Source organism: Artemia franciscana, chromosome 17 (assembly GCF_032884065.1).
Source record: "Artemia franciscana chromosome 17, ASM3288406v1, whole genome shotgun sequence".
Lineage (NCBI taxonomy): Eukaryota > Metazoa > Arthropoda > Branchiopoda > Anostraca > Artemiidae > Artemia > Artemia franciscana.
This window is the reverse complement of record NC_088879.1, coordinates 14,819,592-14,837,237: the sequence shown is the minus strand read 5'-3', so window position 1 is coordinate 14,837,237 and position 17,646 is coordinate 14,819,592. Positions and strand designations below refer to the sequence as shown.

Below are 17,646 nucleotides of genomic sequence, written 5' to 3'. Positions count from 1 at the left end.
ATTTATCTGATACTTTTCATTATTGAAGTTCTCTCCCTTCTTAAAAATCTTTTTTCCAATCCAGTTGACGATTTTCCCCATAATAAAGATATTCCCGAAGCTTTATTTATTGCGTTATGAGATTTTACTTGCTATTGCTACGAGTTTGTAAATTATATGAGTGGAAAGCTTTGTCTTTAAAGGCCACTTTTTCAAGTTCAATCCCTCAGTAGGCCAGATATAATCAAGGGGAAAATCATGTTTTCCATAGATTACATCTTATATATAAATGAACATATATATAACTGAAATAGAACGTAATTTTATTCAAGAGTGGTTAATTGACATCTTGTATGTGTTGAAACTTACTGGGAATTTTTAAGGGGATTTTCAACTAATCCCCTAAGGGAAGTAAGGTATAACTTTCAGGAAGTGTTAAGAGGGCTTTTGAACAAAATCAAAAGACACAATACGCATCTAGGTTGTCATGAGAGTGTATTTGCAATATCTCAGGAACATCTAAAGCATTAAGTTGAAACTCTAAGGGGATGTTAAGGGGATTTTGAACTAAATAAAAAGCCCCTGCATGCGTCAAAGTTGTCAAAAAAACGTATCTCTAATGCACCAGGAGTATTTAACTGTTTTAATTTTAAAGTTTCAGAGACTTTTCAGGGGCATGTTGAAGTAAATCAAAAGATATCCAGGTCTGGCAAAATAATAAATCTGCAATATCTCAGGGGTAGCGTAGGGTTTTAAGTTAAAACTTCTTTAAAGAAAATTAAAGTTGAAAGAGAGGTGAAACCAAGTCAAAAGACGTTATATGCGCCCAGATTGTCAAAAGGGTGTATCTACAATATCTTGGAGACGGCTTTTGGAATTGAAATGAAACTTTCAAGGGCCGTTGAACAAAATCACAAGACACTTGGTGCACCCAGGTGCACCTCAGAAATTACTAAGGTCATTAAAATGAGACTTTAAGAGAATGTTGAGTGGGATGTTGAACTAAATCAAAAGACACTATGTTCATCTAGGTCGTCAAAATGGGATTTCTATAATACCTCAGGAACTGTTAAGGTTAAAAATAATGATTTAAGGGACCGAGTTGAAAACTTGAGGGGATATTGGAACGGGAGATTAAGTTGATCTTAAATCGTGACTGAGACGGACCTAAAGGGGCATATAAAAAAGGAAACAAAATTCTTGAAGAAAAATGTGGTGCCATCGATTCTTAATGAGACGTTTTTTTTTTGACGTTGATCTGTTTAGATTCCAAACCGTGAAGAAACCTCAATTAAAGTTTCAATACTAAGGGAACTTTAACCAGAAACACACCTAACTGCATTGATTCTTGAATGTATGTTTCTTTTTTTAAACAAATAATCAGAAGTCTTTTTGATGAAAGGGTAAAAAGCATCTTTTTGAAAGAAATAAAGAGTCAAAATAAAATACAATATAGTAAAAAATGACCTATCAATATTCGTTAATTTTAATCTTCAATATTCGGTAATATTCGTCTATATTCCTCTACTATTTTTAATTTGTACATAAATATTCAACAAGTTTCGATACCAGTTTTACCATAGAATCTTAGGCGAATTGAAAGAGGGAATACTACTAAAATGAGTGCGTTGAAAATGCGCTCCGATCGTGCTACAACCTTTGTCAAGGATATTACCTTGTATATTTTATGTAATTGCTTGTTTGCTTAAAGAAATGTATTTTGAGACCATTTAATAAAGTGTTCCTTTTTGTTGTTAAAAAAATAGAAAAAATAATAAAAGTAAAAATAGGACTCCAAGAAGAAATACAAACAGATTTATTTCTAAAATTTTAATATAGTTGTCTTCTTGCCCTTGAATCTTAGAGAGGGTGAACGAAAAAGAAATCGAAATTTTCACAAAAAGATTCCTATGGCCACATTTTCTATCCAAAGTTTGCTATCCTTGATAAGCTCCCTTTTATCCTCCAAAAATAAATTTAAAATCTATTTGACCCCTCCCCCTATTCAAATACTCCCTCGAAGTTTCAATTGGATCCTAAGCCATTAATCAAATTCCTAGGATTTGGCAGATTTAGTTTTTTGATAGCCTTTATCCCCATATTGTATTTTGATTTAGCTCTTCCATCTCCCTGAATTCTTTATTTGGCGTCTTCTTGGCCCTTTCCTATCAAAATTCCTCAAAAGTTTTAATTTATTACCTTAAACCGCACCCAAGATATTGCATATGCACCACTTGACAACATGGCCGTGCTTAATGTGGGAATCTTCTATAATTTACTGCCCTTATTCAAGGCGCTGTGACGGTGATGTCACCCCCAGAGGCACGTATATTGGGCCTTTTGACTATTGATATCTCATATATTTGATATCTCAAAAATCTTGATCAGATGTTTTTGGGATTGGGGAGGCAAGTATGAAAATGGGTATGGAAGAGGGGCTTGTCAACCTCCAGTCACTTCAACTTTTAAAAAGGGCACTAAAAGTTTCACTTTCACATTCCAATTTTGCATTTCTGTTCCAGGATACTGGAGGTATGGTATTTTGCTAGCCTAGATGCACATAGTGTTCTCTTATCTAGGTTTAATCTTTCCCCGAAGTAATAATTGAATCCACTTCCCCTCTCAATATTTTCTGAAAGTCCAAACTTTATGTCCAAAGACTGGAACATTTCAAATACACCATTTTGACAGTTTGGCAGCACACGGTGTCTTCTTGTTTTTTCTCGCTAATTTATCGCATATAAATTTCACATTAGATAGAAACTTATGGTGCAAAACGTTATTTTGTCTAAATTGGAGTCAAAAAACCCTCCCCCTACCCAAATACTTAATTTGAGTTCCCCATGCTCCACTCTCTTCTTTCCTTTCCACAACATTACCTGAAAGATTCAATCCCATCCCGCTAGCCCTTTCCGTGATATTGCAGATGAAGCTCCTCTGCAGGTCAAACTTAAAATCTGCTTGACCACTTTCCCCTTCCGATACTCCCACAAAGTTTCAACCCGATCTGTTAGGTTCTTAATTTCTACTCACGAGACAATTGAGATATATACTTGAAACATATAGTATTTCGTTTTATTTATACATCCCACTCATTCGCTGACAGTTCTATTTGATACCCTCAGTCAATCGTGATATGTGGAAGATATACAATTTTGATAACTTAGTGGCATATAATTTAAACCCTCTGCCAAGAAACTGTGGGGTCATGTCATCTTCGAAGGAATATTTATCGGGTTACTCAACTAATCTGAAAAAATGGCTAACTCAAAATTTGATGGAATGTCCTGTGGGTTATAAGGGCTTGGTGGAAAAATAAAACGAGAGGGGGGCTGGTTGCCCTCCAATCACTCAAAGCTTACAAAATGGACTAGAACTTTCAATTCTCAGTCGTATTAGCCTCCTCCAAAGTTTCTCTGACCACCCCATTCATACAAAGCGGCAAGACACCGAAGACACCGAAATTGGGTAGAACTACTGTCCTGCCTCAATCCATGAGACCAATCCATGGGTAGGGGGTAAGGTATCTCCAAAATCTAGGGGAATTTTATGTTTTTTTCTCATTATCAATAAAAATGCCAAAAAGCCATTTTTCAGTAACATAGAAAAGGTATTTTTCGAAATCTAAGGAGGGAATGGAGGAGGAGCAGATATTTTGAGAACTTCAGACATTGAAAATTTGTCAAAGAGGAACTGATTTTTCATTACTGGTACACGTCGACCGGCCTTTTCATAAGGGTAGTACCTACATAGAGCAAATTTAAAACTTAAAAATGACATGAATCATACAAAAAGGGAGATTATTAGTAAAATTGCCGACATGGCCCTTTGATGAAAACAACCTATTTTCAATATTTTCGTTGAAAATATAAAAATAATTCTATTTTATGAATATATTATCGAAGGGCATATATTGTATTGTATAATTCTTTAGTAAAATACGATCCACCAATTGGATGGTAAAGGAGGCAACATCCCCTTTGTTGACGATGAAATTTCAATTCTAGAGTTTTAGTGTTTACCTTCACTCGTATTTGGTTTCTAAGTTAATTTTGTTTATGACCCTTATTTAAAAATTTCTCATGTAAACATGGTTCTGTTTCATCCATAGTACAGAAGGATTAACTTCATCTAAGAGGACCAGCCCTTTACTTTAAATCCTAAATTATCAATTTTAATATGCCAGAGAGTAAATATTAGGAAAACAATAGAAATGCCTTGATCTTGCCTTGATGTCTTGATCAATTCTTTGATGCAATACTTGATCATGTAGACATTATAAAAATAAACTTAATAAACTTGTTGTGTTGGTTGCAATGGAACAGAAATCCTGTGTTACTCTCGAATAATGCTTTCGGACGCTCGATGTACTCTTTCATTTTCGAGAATGCAATTTTAGCGACAAATATTTGAGGGGTGCTTCTGGTGTCTTTCATAATTCATAGAACAATCTTCTCGTTCGATTTTGGCCTGTCTTGGGCCTTAATGGGGATGGACTTTCTTAATTTTTTATAACCCTTGCATCGTCTTTCTATTTTATAATATAAAACATACAATAAGTTTGCTTAAATTACGTATATTTAGAGTTTGTCAAATAAAAAAATGATGGATTCTTAAGAAATTTTCGGCGTAAAAAAATGAATACAAATTTTAGTACTATAGCCCATTGTTTGTGTTTTCTATTCTACCTTCTAAATACCAAGGTGACAAGAATTATCAGCAAGTTTTTTATAATCAGGACCATCGAAAAAGAAAGGGAAGTGGGAAAATCCTGGCACCTGAACCTCAAAAGGATCCTGTGTATGATTAAAAAACAAGTTTTTTTTTCAACCGTAGGCAGTGCAATAGCGCTGCGTAAGTTAAAAGCGAAGTGGGCTCTGTCTATAACTTCTTTTTTTTAACAATGCGCTTTGTATCAAGGGAGCTGTAGAAACTTCGAAAGGAGCTTATTTGATTCAAAATTGAAAATTCTAGGGTCCCTTTTAAGAGTCAAAGTGATAGGAGGGCAACAATCCCCTTCCCCCTACACGACTTATTTTCCCCAATTGCATCCGATTGAAATTTTGAGATACATATTTTGGTCAAAATAGTTAAAGATCGTATAACAATGCCTCCAGAGTTAACACCACTCCCCAGAGCATGGAGGCAAGGGTCCTAAGTTATGCCCCCGGAGCTTATAAGGTTTTTGGGAAGGGGTGGTCGTATAAACTTGGGAGGAGGCTTAGTTGATTTTAAATAAAAAAACAAAATAAAAAATAAAAGAATTAAAAAGAATCTGGAAAAAAAATACTTATTTGGATATGTGAAACTGTATTCACTGAAAATCAATTGATTGGCTGGCAGGCTCTTAATCGACTGGACTGACCAATCAACATTTTGAATGAATGCATTGCCTAAAAATCAAAGGTCCATAATAGTCAGCTTAGCAACACTATTTTAGATAAAGTGCTAGTATTTACCTTCACATGAGGGCTTATTTGCCTCTCTACAACTTTCCTGTACCCTGGTGGAACCAGGGAGAAAGGGGCGTGGGAAAATCAAGTGAATACTACCCATGAAAAAAATTATTTTTAAATTTTCAAGCTAAGGACTGTAAACCTCCACTAAACTGAAAATATTGTTTGCCCCTCGGCTCCCTCATATGTCTATTCATACTTGAAAATCAGGGCTTTGTATGATTTTATAGTTTGTTAAAATCTTTTGTTTAGTGTTTTTGTTGTTGAGTAAACCAACTACAAGCAAACCAATCCAAAAGTAAATTAATTTATCTTGATTATACTCCTGAACATCTGTTTTCTGTAACCATCTTAGCAGAAACTCTATGAAACACGTATCAAATATTTCCGCATTTAAGGTATTTTTATGTCTTCTTTAAGGTTTATTTTTCGGATCGATTTCCTGTCTCTTTCCTTGTAGGAAGCATGTGATTATGCCAACCAATAGAAAAATACATACGATGTGACCTCGACCGTCTAGAAAGTCATTTGGTGTTCTAAATTGGGGGAGGGGGTGATTTAGGCATCAATTTCTCCAAAGAGTGCCAAGAAAAATGCTCCTTTATCCCATTTATTTTGACGGATGTGACTGTCTAAAAGGTTAGGATTTGAGTGAGGAAAGATTTCCTAAATTTTCTTTGGGAAGACTGTAACTATGACAATGGATGGATCATAGCTGATAAAGCAGCTCTTTCTTGTTTTGGTGAAGAGTTTTAGCATCAAATAAGTATGCATTGACCTTATGTTCGAGATAAATAATCAAATAAATCATAACATTTGGATAATGTGGGCTTAGCTTTGTTTGGCCAAACCTCCTCAATAAAAATGACTGAATAAATGGCTTATATATCCAGCAATGTTTGCTATTACTACTACCACTACTACTACTACTACTACTACTACTACTACTACTACTACTACTACTACTACTACTACTACTACTACTACTACTACTACTACTACTACTACTATTACTACTACTACTACTACTATTACTACTTCTACTACTACTACTACTAACAACTCGCCGCAGCACCAAGGCGCCTGAGGCCAACACAGCTACTCACACTCCTCCTCCATCCCAATCTATTGACATTCTCCCTCTTTACATCCTCCCAAGGAGCTCCTGTTTCCTTTAAAACATTCTTTATGAAATCCTACCACCCAAGACGAGGACGACCTGCTATCCGTATAGCCCTGGACGGTTGGACGAAAAGGACTATCTTCGGCAGTCTGTCATCCTTCATCCATAGAACGTGCTCTAACCATCTCAACCTTTCTTTCATTATGGCCCTAGAAAGCTGGGTTGAATTATACTTTTCGTACAGCCTACTGTTTGAAACACAATCAGTCAGCCGGGTATCCAGAACAATCCGTAAGCAATTTCTCTGGAAAACCTCTAGTAAATCTTCATCCGTTTTTCGGAGCGTTCATACTTCAGAGCCATATTTGACCACTGTCATCACTGTACCTTCCAATATTCTAATATTGGTTTGCTGACATATCTTCCTATTCTTCCAAACTTTTTTAATTGTGAAAAAACCCCTGAGCCTTGGCTATTCTACTTTTAATATCTTCACTGCTCCCACGTTCTTTACTAATAATAATACCAAGGTAAGTGAAGCTGCCCTCTTGATCAATTTTTTCGTTATCCAACTTCACCTTTTCATCTTCACTTATTCCTAGCCATAGAAACTCAGTCTTCTTAACATAAATTTTCAAACCTACTCTATCACCCTGAACTCACAAAACCTCTAAAAGTTCATTCATTTTGCTCAAACAAGCAAAGTTTGCTGGTTTCTTGTTTATTTAAACAACTGCCTTTAGAGTCATGTCGATGCATTCATTTCAATTTTATTTTCATGTCAATTTGTCCACTCCTAAATGAGGAGATCAAAAATCCCCCCAAACCCTTCGTGACAACGAACTGTAAGTAAGGAGCGACTCGGATCAATAGTAATCAAAACTCTAAAAATTAGGAATCATTATGACAATTGATATATCAAAAGAACTGGGTTTTTATGTTAATTAAATCAAATTTTTTTTTACTGGAAGTAAGGAGCGAAATTAAAACTAAAAAAGAAAAGAAATTATCCCGTATATGAAAGGGGCTGTTCCCTCTTCAACGCCCTGCTCTTTACGCTAAAGTTTGACTCTTTCTCTCCACTCTACCTTTTAAAACAGTAAAAAAACTTTAGCGCAAAGAGCAGGGTGTTGAGGAGGGAACAGCCCCTTTCATATACCGAGTAATTTTTGTTCATTTTAAGTTTTAATGTCACTCCTTATTTTCAGTTAAAAAACATTATTTTTTGTTTATTTTCAGAACGTTTTTGAATTAATGCGTGTTTTGATTCTGGTTCTCCGCACATGAATAATTAAAACGAAATTCGCATATTAATTTTTTTTTTGGGGGGGAGGCTCAATAGCTTCTTCATACTATTGATCGGACGATTTTGAGAAAAAAGGAGCGGGGGAGGAAGCCTAGTTGCCCTCCAAGTTGGCTACTTAAAAAGGCAACTAGAACTTTTAATTTTTTACGAACGTCTTTATTAGTAAAAAATATACATAACTTACGAATTAACTTACGTAACAAACTTCTATATTCGTATTTTTTATTACGTATATGAAGGGGTTCACCCCCTTTTCAATGCGTCGCTCTTTACACTGAGGCTTAAATTTTGTCTCAATTCCTTAAGAATGACCCCGGAATCACAAAGGCCGTAGAATAATTAGTCGAAATTATTAAAAATACTTTAGCGTAAAGAGCGAGGTATTAAGAGCAGATGAACCCTATATGCGTAATAATTTCTGTTCGTTTTAAGTTTTAATGCTGGTCCTTACTTTCAGTTGAAATTTTTGTTTCATATTTATTTTTTTATTATTTTTTTTAATAATCCTAGAAAATCCTGCACCCCGTTCATGGAAATTCTCTTCTCCCATGACAAATTCCTCCATGTATATATCCCCCAAGGTAACCCCCCTAAACACCTCCTCCCCCAACATAAAATCCCCCTGAAATCGTCTGTACACTTCCCAGTAACCATTACTATATGTAAACACTGGTCAAAGTTTGTAACTTGCAGCCCCTCCCACAGAGATTGTGGGGGAGTAAGTCGTTCTGAAAGACACTTAGCTCCCTTCCCTCAACCCCTTCCACCAAAAAAACCTGGAAATGTCTGTACATTTCCCAATAAACATTGCTGTATGTAAACGCTAGTCAAAGTTTGTAACTTGCAGCCCCTCCCCTGGGGATTGTGCGGGAAAGAGTCGTTCCTAAATACAGAGCTATTATGTTCTTTTACTATGCTGAACAAAATGGCTATCTCAAAATTTTTATCCGTTGAATTTGGAAAAAAATGAGCGAAGGAGGGGGCCTAGGTGCCCTTCAATTTTTTGGTCACTTAAAAGGGGCACTATAACTTTTAATTTCCGTTAGAATGAGCCTTCTTGTGACATTGTAGGGCCACTGGATCAATATGATCTCCCCTGGGAAAAAAATAAATAAACACGCACCCGTGATCGGTTTTCTGGCCAAAATACGAAGCTCCTCATTTTTGTAGATATCAGCTTGAAACTTGTAAAGTAGGGTTCTCTGATATGCTGGATATGATGGTGTGATTTTTGTTAAGATTCTATGACTTTTAGGGGGTGTGTCTCCCTATTTTCCAAAATACGGCACTTTTTCTCAGGCTAGTATCTTCTGATGGGTAAGACTAAATTCGATGAAACGTATGTATTTAAAAGCAGCATAAAAATCCGATTCTTTTGATATATCTATTAGTAACAAAATTTCGTCTTTTAGACTTTCCTTTACTTTTGAACTGGATCGCTCTTTACTCAGTTCGTTACCACGAACTGTTTGAAAATGTGGAATCTTGTGGGGGTTTTTTTCCAGAAGAAAGATCACGTGTGTGTGTTTGCTTTTTTCCCAGGGGTGACCGTCCAATTTTCCTAGAATATCACGAGAGAGCTCATTTAAACGGAAATTAAAAATTCTAGTACCCATTTTAAGTTACCAAAAAATTTGGAAGGCAAATAGGCCCCTCCCCACGCTCACTTTTCCCATAAAGTCACTCGATCGAAATTTTGAGATAGCCATTTTGTTCAACATAGTTGAAAATTTAAGAACTATTTGCCTGAGGATGACTTAATCCCCCACAATCCCCGGGGGAAGGGCTGCAAGTTAGGAGCTTTGCAAATTATTGACCTATGTAATTGGATGGATGAGTAGGGTTAAGGCCTCGTTCAAGCAATCATCTCTATTAATTACTAAGTAGGAATCCAGTCTTCCTTTCTCCTTCTGCCTTTCTTTTTTGTTTTAATTTTTTATCTTAGGTTGTGTGGTGTGTGTTTGTTTCTGTGTTCGTGCTGTTGCATTGGTGATTCCTTTTTTCAATATAGTGTTGGTTACTGGGAAGTATACTAACGTTTTCGAGAGGAATTTTTTTCTGGTGGAGGGTTGAGCGGAGGGGATTACGTAGGAGGAAATTTCCATGGAGGATGTTTTCATACGGAAGAGACATTTCTAATAAGGGGGCGCCGGATTTCCCAGCATTGTTAAAAAAACGATCAGAAATTAAATAAAAAATGTAAGTTTTTTCAACTTTAATAAGGAGCAATATTAAAACATAAGTCGAACAGAAATTATTCCGTATATGACGGGGTTTGCCCCCTAGTCAACGCCTCGCTCTTTACGCTAAAGTTTTTTTTTTACTTTCGAAAGAGCTATCTATTCTAATTAAAAAGCCTTTGTGATTCAGGACTTACTCTTAAAGAATTGGAACAAAATTCGAACATTAGGGTAAAGAGCGATGTATTTACTAGGGGGCGAGCCCCCTCATGTACGTAATAATTTCTGTTGGTTTAAGTTTTTATGTTGCTCCTTAGTTACAGTTGAAAAAACTTGTTTTTTTATTTAATACACTAACAGTACTTAACCAGAAAAATTTACTAGTGCAACAAATTTAATTGTTGGGTATATTCAAGTCTTTTAGCTATCCATTAACTTTGGAATGTTTAAACTGAAAGCTTTTGTTGTTTAAAGCAAATTTAAAAAACAATGAGCTTTTCCATTTTTGAGTTTTTACATCCCTTTTCAAGCAGTGCTTCTGTTTTAGTATTCGTTCTTAAGGCTTTGGGAACAAGGGGCCAAAGGGTGTGGATTAAGGAGGGAAAAAACTTCTCATATACGCAAGAATATCTGTTCATTCTCTGTTTCAACATCACTCTTTACTTTTTTAACTTTTATTTTTGTTCCTTTTCACAACTATTCAAGAGTTAGTACTGCCTTAACTATTGTTATTCTTATTTATTCATTACCCACAATAAATAAAGATACTGTGGATAAAAAACAGAAAATAACAAACACAAACATATTCAATAAAAAATAACAAACAATAGAAACAAGAACAAGCAATGTTTTTTTCCAGCGACTGGTATATTTTTCCAGCGACTCCTCTGCTAAAAATATAAACATAACGGCTCGGTAGCTACCCCAAGCAGTTGTGTGAATGTGGCCAGTGGGTTTTCTTGAAAGAACAGCAACTCTAAATCTCTTCATGATTCGTGATCATACATCAAAGAAAAGGAGACTGCTTGATCAGATGATATCAGGCCAGTGAGGATGCAGAACAGGGTGAAAATGATGTTGTTGGTATTACAGGCCTCCTTTCAAAAAATATTAATATGATATTATTTTTTTTAATGATATTACGTTGGTCATTAGAAATCTCAAACATCATGTTTTATATCAAAGTTCATCTTTGTGAGAACAACGTTCCACGGGTACTGTTGGATTTCATTTAATATATTTATTTTGAAAACAAAGAATAATTTTCAAAATGAATTATCGTCTCTGGAACAAGAAGATTTTTTTCATCCCCTTAGCGCCTATGCTGCACTGCACCTATGGTATCATCCTATATGCATGAATACATACATGTAAACAAAAAAAAAAGAGTTCCTGGAATGCGATTGAAATGGAAGTTCTATGCTGACGAAAAGAAAGAAGTGATGATATTTCTTGTAACTTTGATGAAAATTAATTAGAAACGGCATTTTTGAAACGATAAAAAATTTGAAGAAAATAACAGAGTTATCTGCTTTTTATTATTCCAAATTTAATCCAGCAATAATTATATTCCGACTAAGCTATAAATAATTTAGATTTTAAACAAAGACTGAGGATTGCCTGGAGTCAGGCCATGGAATATAGTTGTCTCTAATTGCATAGACTTCTGCATCTAAAATGAAGGGTTTTTACCCTCATCAGTCAAACACAGCTACTCTGATAGTTTTACCTCAGACCTCCAGTTGAGTTATCATACCTTAGGATACTGAGTAAAGTCCTCGCAAAGTCACCTCAGCTTATTGGGATTTTCTCTAAGTGATTTTAGAATTTTCGACAAAGATGTTCGTAGGGTATTTAAAAACCAAACCATTTATCTTCCACTGAAACTTCGTCTTGGAAAATTTTGCCTGAATACCTGGACCTTGTCAGAGCTACAGTTGATTTGATTGTAATCAACCAAGGGTGCCGGCAGAAAATTTTCCAGGGGGGCAGACTCCAAAATATTTGTGATGGTTGGGCGACAGTTTGAGTGGTTTAGGGCACCAAAATACAACTTTACCCCGAAGAGGATGGATTTACAATCAATGTAAAATTCCGAGAAGCTAATTGATTTAAAAGTACCAATAATTATATTTTAGGTTTCCCAGTTGCAAAAGAAGTAATAACACATGATGGCAGTATCGCTTTATTTGCAATGAAATAAGGCTATGTGTGATTATCTGTAATTGCGTATCAGCTATAATGAAGGGGGTTGAGTCATTGCCTAGGTGGGGGTAGGGTAGATTCCTATAAAAGTACATTTTAATGGACAAACTGCTTAGTCTTCCTGATGCTTCAGATAAATGTTTAAAGAGGTAGGGGGGAGTAGGAATTAATTGAAATTTTTCTCTATACAGCTAAAATGTTACATTCCCGTATCTAAAAGCGCATATGTGGAAAAGGCAAGGCTGGTTATCATCAGCCCCCCCCCCCAGAAAATTTCTTTGGAGTGGCAAACACTACTAGGAACTTAGTTTTCAGCAAATTTAAATGGTAAAATTTTCTTTTTCTATTTTCATAAAGTACTTCAATGTATTTAACTAAATGTATGTAATGTATTTATTGATAAGAAAATCCTATTGTAGAGGTTTTGAAGGCCTCAGTTATGTCAAGATCAAAAGTCTCACAGAATTGCCATCCATACAACCAATAATACTCCTTTTCATCCAACCGAAATTCCTTAGTAGTAGTATTAACAAGGACTTTTCACCAAAATTACTATTTATCGACAATTTTTTAAGTATATTCAAATTTTATCCAAAATTGAAATTGCAAATTTAAACGTAGGACGGTACTAATCAATGTACGATTATTGATTTACACATTTTAAAAGCAATTAACCAGGGATTTAAGGGACTGGTACCTCAAATTATATCTTGGTTAGACCTGGGTATGATTTGGAAAACAATCAAATATTAAATAAAAAAGAGCTTTTGAACTGAAAGCAGGGAACAGATTTGGAACCTATTTGAACAGAAAATTATTTGTATGAAGGGGGTTGTCTGCTCCTTAGCTCCCTAGTCCTTACTACGAAGTTTGGCTTTTTTAAAATTATTAAGAAAATATACTACTGGAAAAAAAAGATTTTTCAAAGCACCAAAAAACTTTTGTTTAATGTACAGAGTGTTGAGAAGGGGGCAGTCCCCCTCTTATATACAGAGTAATATATATTCATTCTAAGTTTTAAACTTCCTCCTTGCTTTAGTTAAGGAACCTTTTCTATTTTTTTAATTACTTTTCAGGAAACTGTAAAGTTTAATGACAACAATACTTTTGGTAGCGCAGAAAAAACTATCAATATTTCAATGATCTCGATTTAGATTTTGATAAGGAGTGGCCCAGCTCAATAGTAACCGAAACTCAAAAAAATGGAATTTTGATACCAATAGATATACCAAAAGAATTGGCTTATTATGCTTTTTTCCAGCTATATAAGTTTCATTAAGTTTAGTCTTACCCATCAAAAGCTATGAGCCTGAGAAACTTTGTCCGATTTTTAAAAGAAGGGGAAGGACCCCCTAGAAGTCACAAAATCTTAATGAAAAACGCATCATCAGATTCAGCGTATCAAAGAACCCTACTCTAGAGGTTTCAAACTCATATCTGCAAAAATGTGGAATTCTGTAATTTTTACCAGGAGAAAGATCACAGATGCGTGTTTGTTTTTTTTTTTTTTTCAGGGGTGATCAATCCAGTGGGCCTAGAACGTCGAGAGATGGTTCACTCTAGTTCCACTATCCTTTTTAAATGACAATAAAAATCGGAGGGCAATTAGACCCCCTCCCAGGCCACTTTTTCTCCATATCGTCCGATCAAAATTTTGAGATAGTCTTTTTTCAGCGTAGTTGGAAGGCCCAATAGCTATGTCTTTGGACATAAAAATGACTCCCTAAAAGGTCATAAAGAAAGGTTTTTAAGTTATAAATTTGCCCATTGTTTTATTTTTTATTGGAAAGTATGCATATATTTTTTCGGGTGGGAGGGAAGGACGAATTTTCCATGCAGAGGGAAGTTTCCAGGGGGGAACTTATCAGAGGAAACTTTGCACAGGGTGAATTTGCCAGAATTCCTGTACGAAATGTCTTTATATGTCTTGCTTTCTCTTTACCGATTCAGTTTTACGCATGGATATGTTAAGGGTAATTGCCCGGGGTAAATTTTGGCCAGAATTGCATTGTCCAGACGATGTTTCTATGGGGAGGGGGATTTTCCCGTGGAGATGGAGCCAGGTATCCTGGCGTTATTTAAAAAACGATGAGAAATTAAACAAAAACGAGTTTTTTTTCAACTGAAAGTAAGGAGCAACATTAAAATTTAAAACGAACAGAAATTTTAACATATATGATGGGGGTTGTCCCCTCCTCAAGACCTCGCTCTTTAGGTTGAAGTTTAAATTTTGTCCGAATTCTTTAAAAACGACTCCTGAAACATAAGGGTCGTTTAATGAGAACAATAAGTAACTTTTTTTTAAGTACCGAAAAACTGTAGCGTGAAGAGCGAAGTGTTGAGGAGGGGCCGACTCCGCTCATATAAGTAATAATTTCTGTTCGTTTTAAGTTTTAAGTTGTTCCTTATTTTCAGTTGGAAATACTTGTTTTTTCTTCATTTCATGAAGCTTAAACATTTTTCTAAAGGCAATGGAAAAAATATGGCAATTAAAGTAGAAGTATATAAAAATGAAAAAAGTAAGTAATTACAAAAAAATACACAAGACAATAGCCTACATACAAAAATGAAGATATAAACTCTCAGCATTCACTTCTATGTTTTAACAATATCAACAGTTTCGAAAGTGGTTGTCGAACACCAAAATATGTAATGCCTTTAGACTCAGTGTTTATAAAAAGTAACGATTATCAAAGAAGTTTGTTTAAAGTAAAACATTAAAACTGAGACTAAGCAAATCAGGTAAAAAACATTCAAGTCAATATTTTTGTTTTAATTTTGAATACCATAAATCAATATATTTGACACCTTTATACTTCATAACCGTAAAAAATTAAATCTCTTTCAAAGTGACAATTAGATAAATACAATCACTCCTGGAAAAAAATAAATGATAATGAAATAGGGAGAAATTACAGAAATTCCCAGCATTATGTTCAGAGGAAACGTTTCTGATTATAGTGGCTTCATATATCAGCTCATGGGTACTCTTGCAACCATGAGTTGGCGGTATATTTCTACCAAAATCACCTCTTATTAAGTTTTTTTCCTAGTGTTTTCTATAGTTTTACGAACTTTCTTGTATATTAATAACTCCACTAATTACTAATAAACAAATACATATTTATGATCACCATGAAAAGATGATTCTTTGATTGAATGTTATCAATGGCGCGCAGAAACCTTTTTGGAGCCTCAATCCTTTTTTGGTAAATTCTAATAAGGCGGCTAAACAAGCGTATTGGGAATGGCGGGCCCTCGGTAAGCCAAGAGACTCGCATCCAGTTTTTTTGCTAATGAAAAAGAGAAAGGCTGAATTCCAAGCAGAGCTCCGTCGTCATAATAACCTGGTCATAGAAGAAGCTTCTTCAAACATTGATAACGACAAGGATAAGAATCTCCTTTGGAATGTTCTCCGAGGCAATAGGCGGACTAACATGCCTGATACTAATTCCACGCCATCGCTAAAAGAGTGGGACAATTATTTTTCTAAGTTGTCGACTTCGTACGATTCTAACAGTGTTGTGTTGCAATTAGATGCAAGGTTGAAGAATTTTTCAACTGATTACAGGATTTCTGAGGATATGTTACGTGGAGCAATCAAAACGTTAAAGGCACAGTCGGCTAAAGATCATGATGGCTTATTTGCTAATCACCTCAAACTTGCTCCTTCTTCTGTTCTTATTACTCTACTGGCATTTTTCAACCTTTTACTTACTACTGGTTTAGTACCATCGTCATTCTATATTGGCATAGTTACGCCTATTCCTAAGAGCGGGAAAAAAGACTTGTCATCTTGTAGTTCCTGGAGGCCAATTACTAGGGGTTCTATGATTGGGAAAGTGTTTGAGTTGTGTTTGAAGGATCTTCTTGAAATTCTTGACACTGGTTCTAATCAAGTTGGTTTCAAGAGAGGTTTGGGATGTGACCATGCCCATGCATCTTTCAGCAAAGTTATTGAAGAAGCAAGAATCTCTGGTCAACCGCTATACGCCCTCTTGATTGATATCAAAGGGGCCTTTGATAACATTTCTCATGCATCCGCTCTGCTCACTTTAATCCATGCTGGATTGCCCCTAGCTGTCATACGAGTCCTTCGCTCTTGGTATTCTGGTTTAAAGATCCGTATCTGTCCGAGTTCGTCTTCATCTCAGTCCTAATTAATTCAAGTGGGTAGAGGAATTAAACAAGGAGGAATTATTTCTCCTTATATATTCAATTCTTGTTTAGCTACTGCCCTTAATTCTCTTTCCTGCTCGTTTGTTTCATTATCTCGAAATCTGTCTTACATTGCATGTGCTGATGACATTATCCTTCTAAGCCGGTCCAAGTCTAGTCTTGTTTCTAATTTTAATATTTTAATTAATTGTTTAAAAGGTTTGGGCCTTTCTATCAGTTTTGAAAAATGTCAATTTTTTGGTTTTAAATTGTTTAGAGGATAATGTCAGGGCGACTCTCGATTGCGGCAATGGTGTTACTTTTCAGTCGTCGCCAATAGTCACTTATTTGGGATTACCTTATGCTGCTTCGAAAAGAGATTTCAAACCAGTCATGGTTCAGCATTTTCAGATGAAACTGCGCAAGGCATTTGGTCTTTTAATTCGTTTTCGGGGTCTTTACCGTCGGGACGTCCTTGGTCGTATGTATAGCGCTGTTGCTCTGCCTCACGTATTGTTCCCGTCCCTCCTCTTCCGAAATTTCAGACCTTCTGATCTTTCGCCCATTAAAGTTGCTTATTTTAAATTTTGTAAATTTTCTTTATATTATATTGTAGCGTACTCCTCATTTTTTGAGGGAAATAAAGAAAATAAAATAAAATAATAATAAATAGTTAGGCTCTTATACTTTCGTTGTTGACAAGGATCGTTGTTTATTTACCATTCATTTCTATAAATAATTTGAATTTTTTGTTGTTCCAGCCAAATCATATAGAAAATTGTTGGTAGAAAATTCGACAGGGGTCAATCAGTCACAAATTAGAACTCCTATTTTACTTATTAATGATCAAAATCTATTGGCAGGCAGCCACCAATTGAGTAACTCACATTTTTTCCATGTTTTTTCCCTATTCTGCTCTCTTTCCCTCGGTTTCCTTATAATTACGTTATAGTCCCAAATTTCCAGGGAGCCATGCCCCACTGCCGGTGCCTATGTAATCAACCCTGTATAGCTACCGCAGTTAAGGGTCAGCGCATAGTCAAAAAGTCAACACATAGTCACTTCAGCATGTTGGCAATTTTCCTTAGGGATTTTAGAATTTTCAGCAAATACGGTCTTAGGGTATTCCACAAGCACTGCATTTAAGCTCCTTGAAAAGTTTGCCTCAATATCTGGACCTTGTAAGAACTAGGGTCGACTTAACCATAATCAACCTAATCTAACTACCATAGTTTAGGC

At 35.5% G+C, this 17,646-nt stretch overlaps 1 protein-coding gene across 1 annotated transcript in view; it reads left to right on the top strand.

Annotated features, from left to right (window-relative positions):
- The window catches only part of LOC136037490 (inactive phospholipase C-like protein 1), a 169,147-nt gene that overhangs the window by 110,420 nt on the left and 41,081 nt on the right, over positions 1-17,646 (top strand). The window lies entirely within an intron of this gene.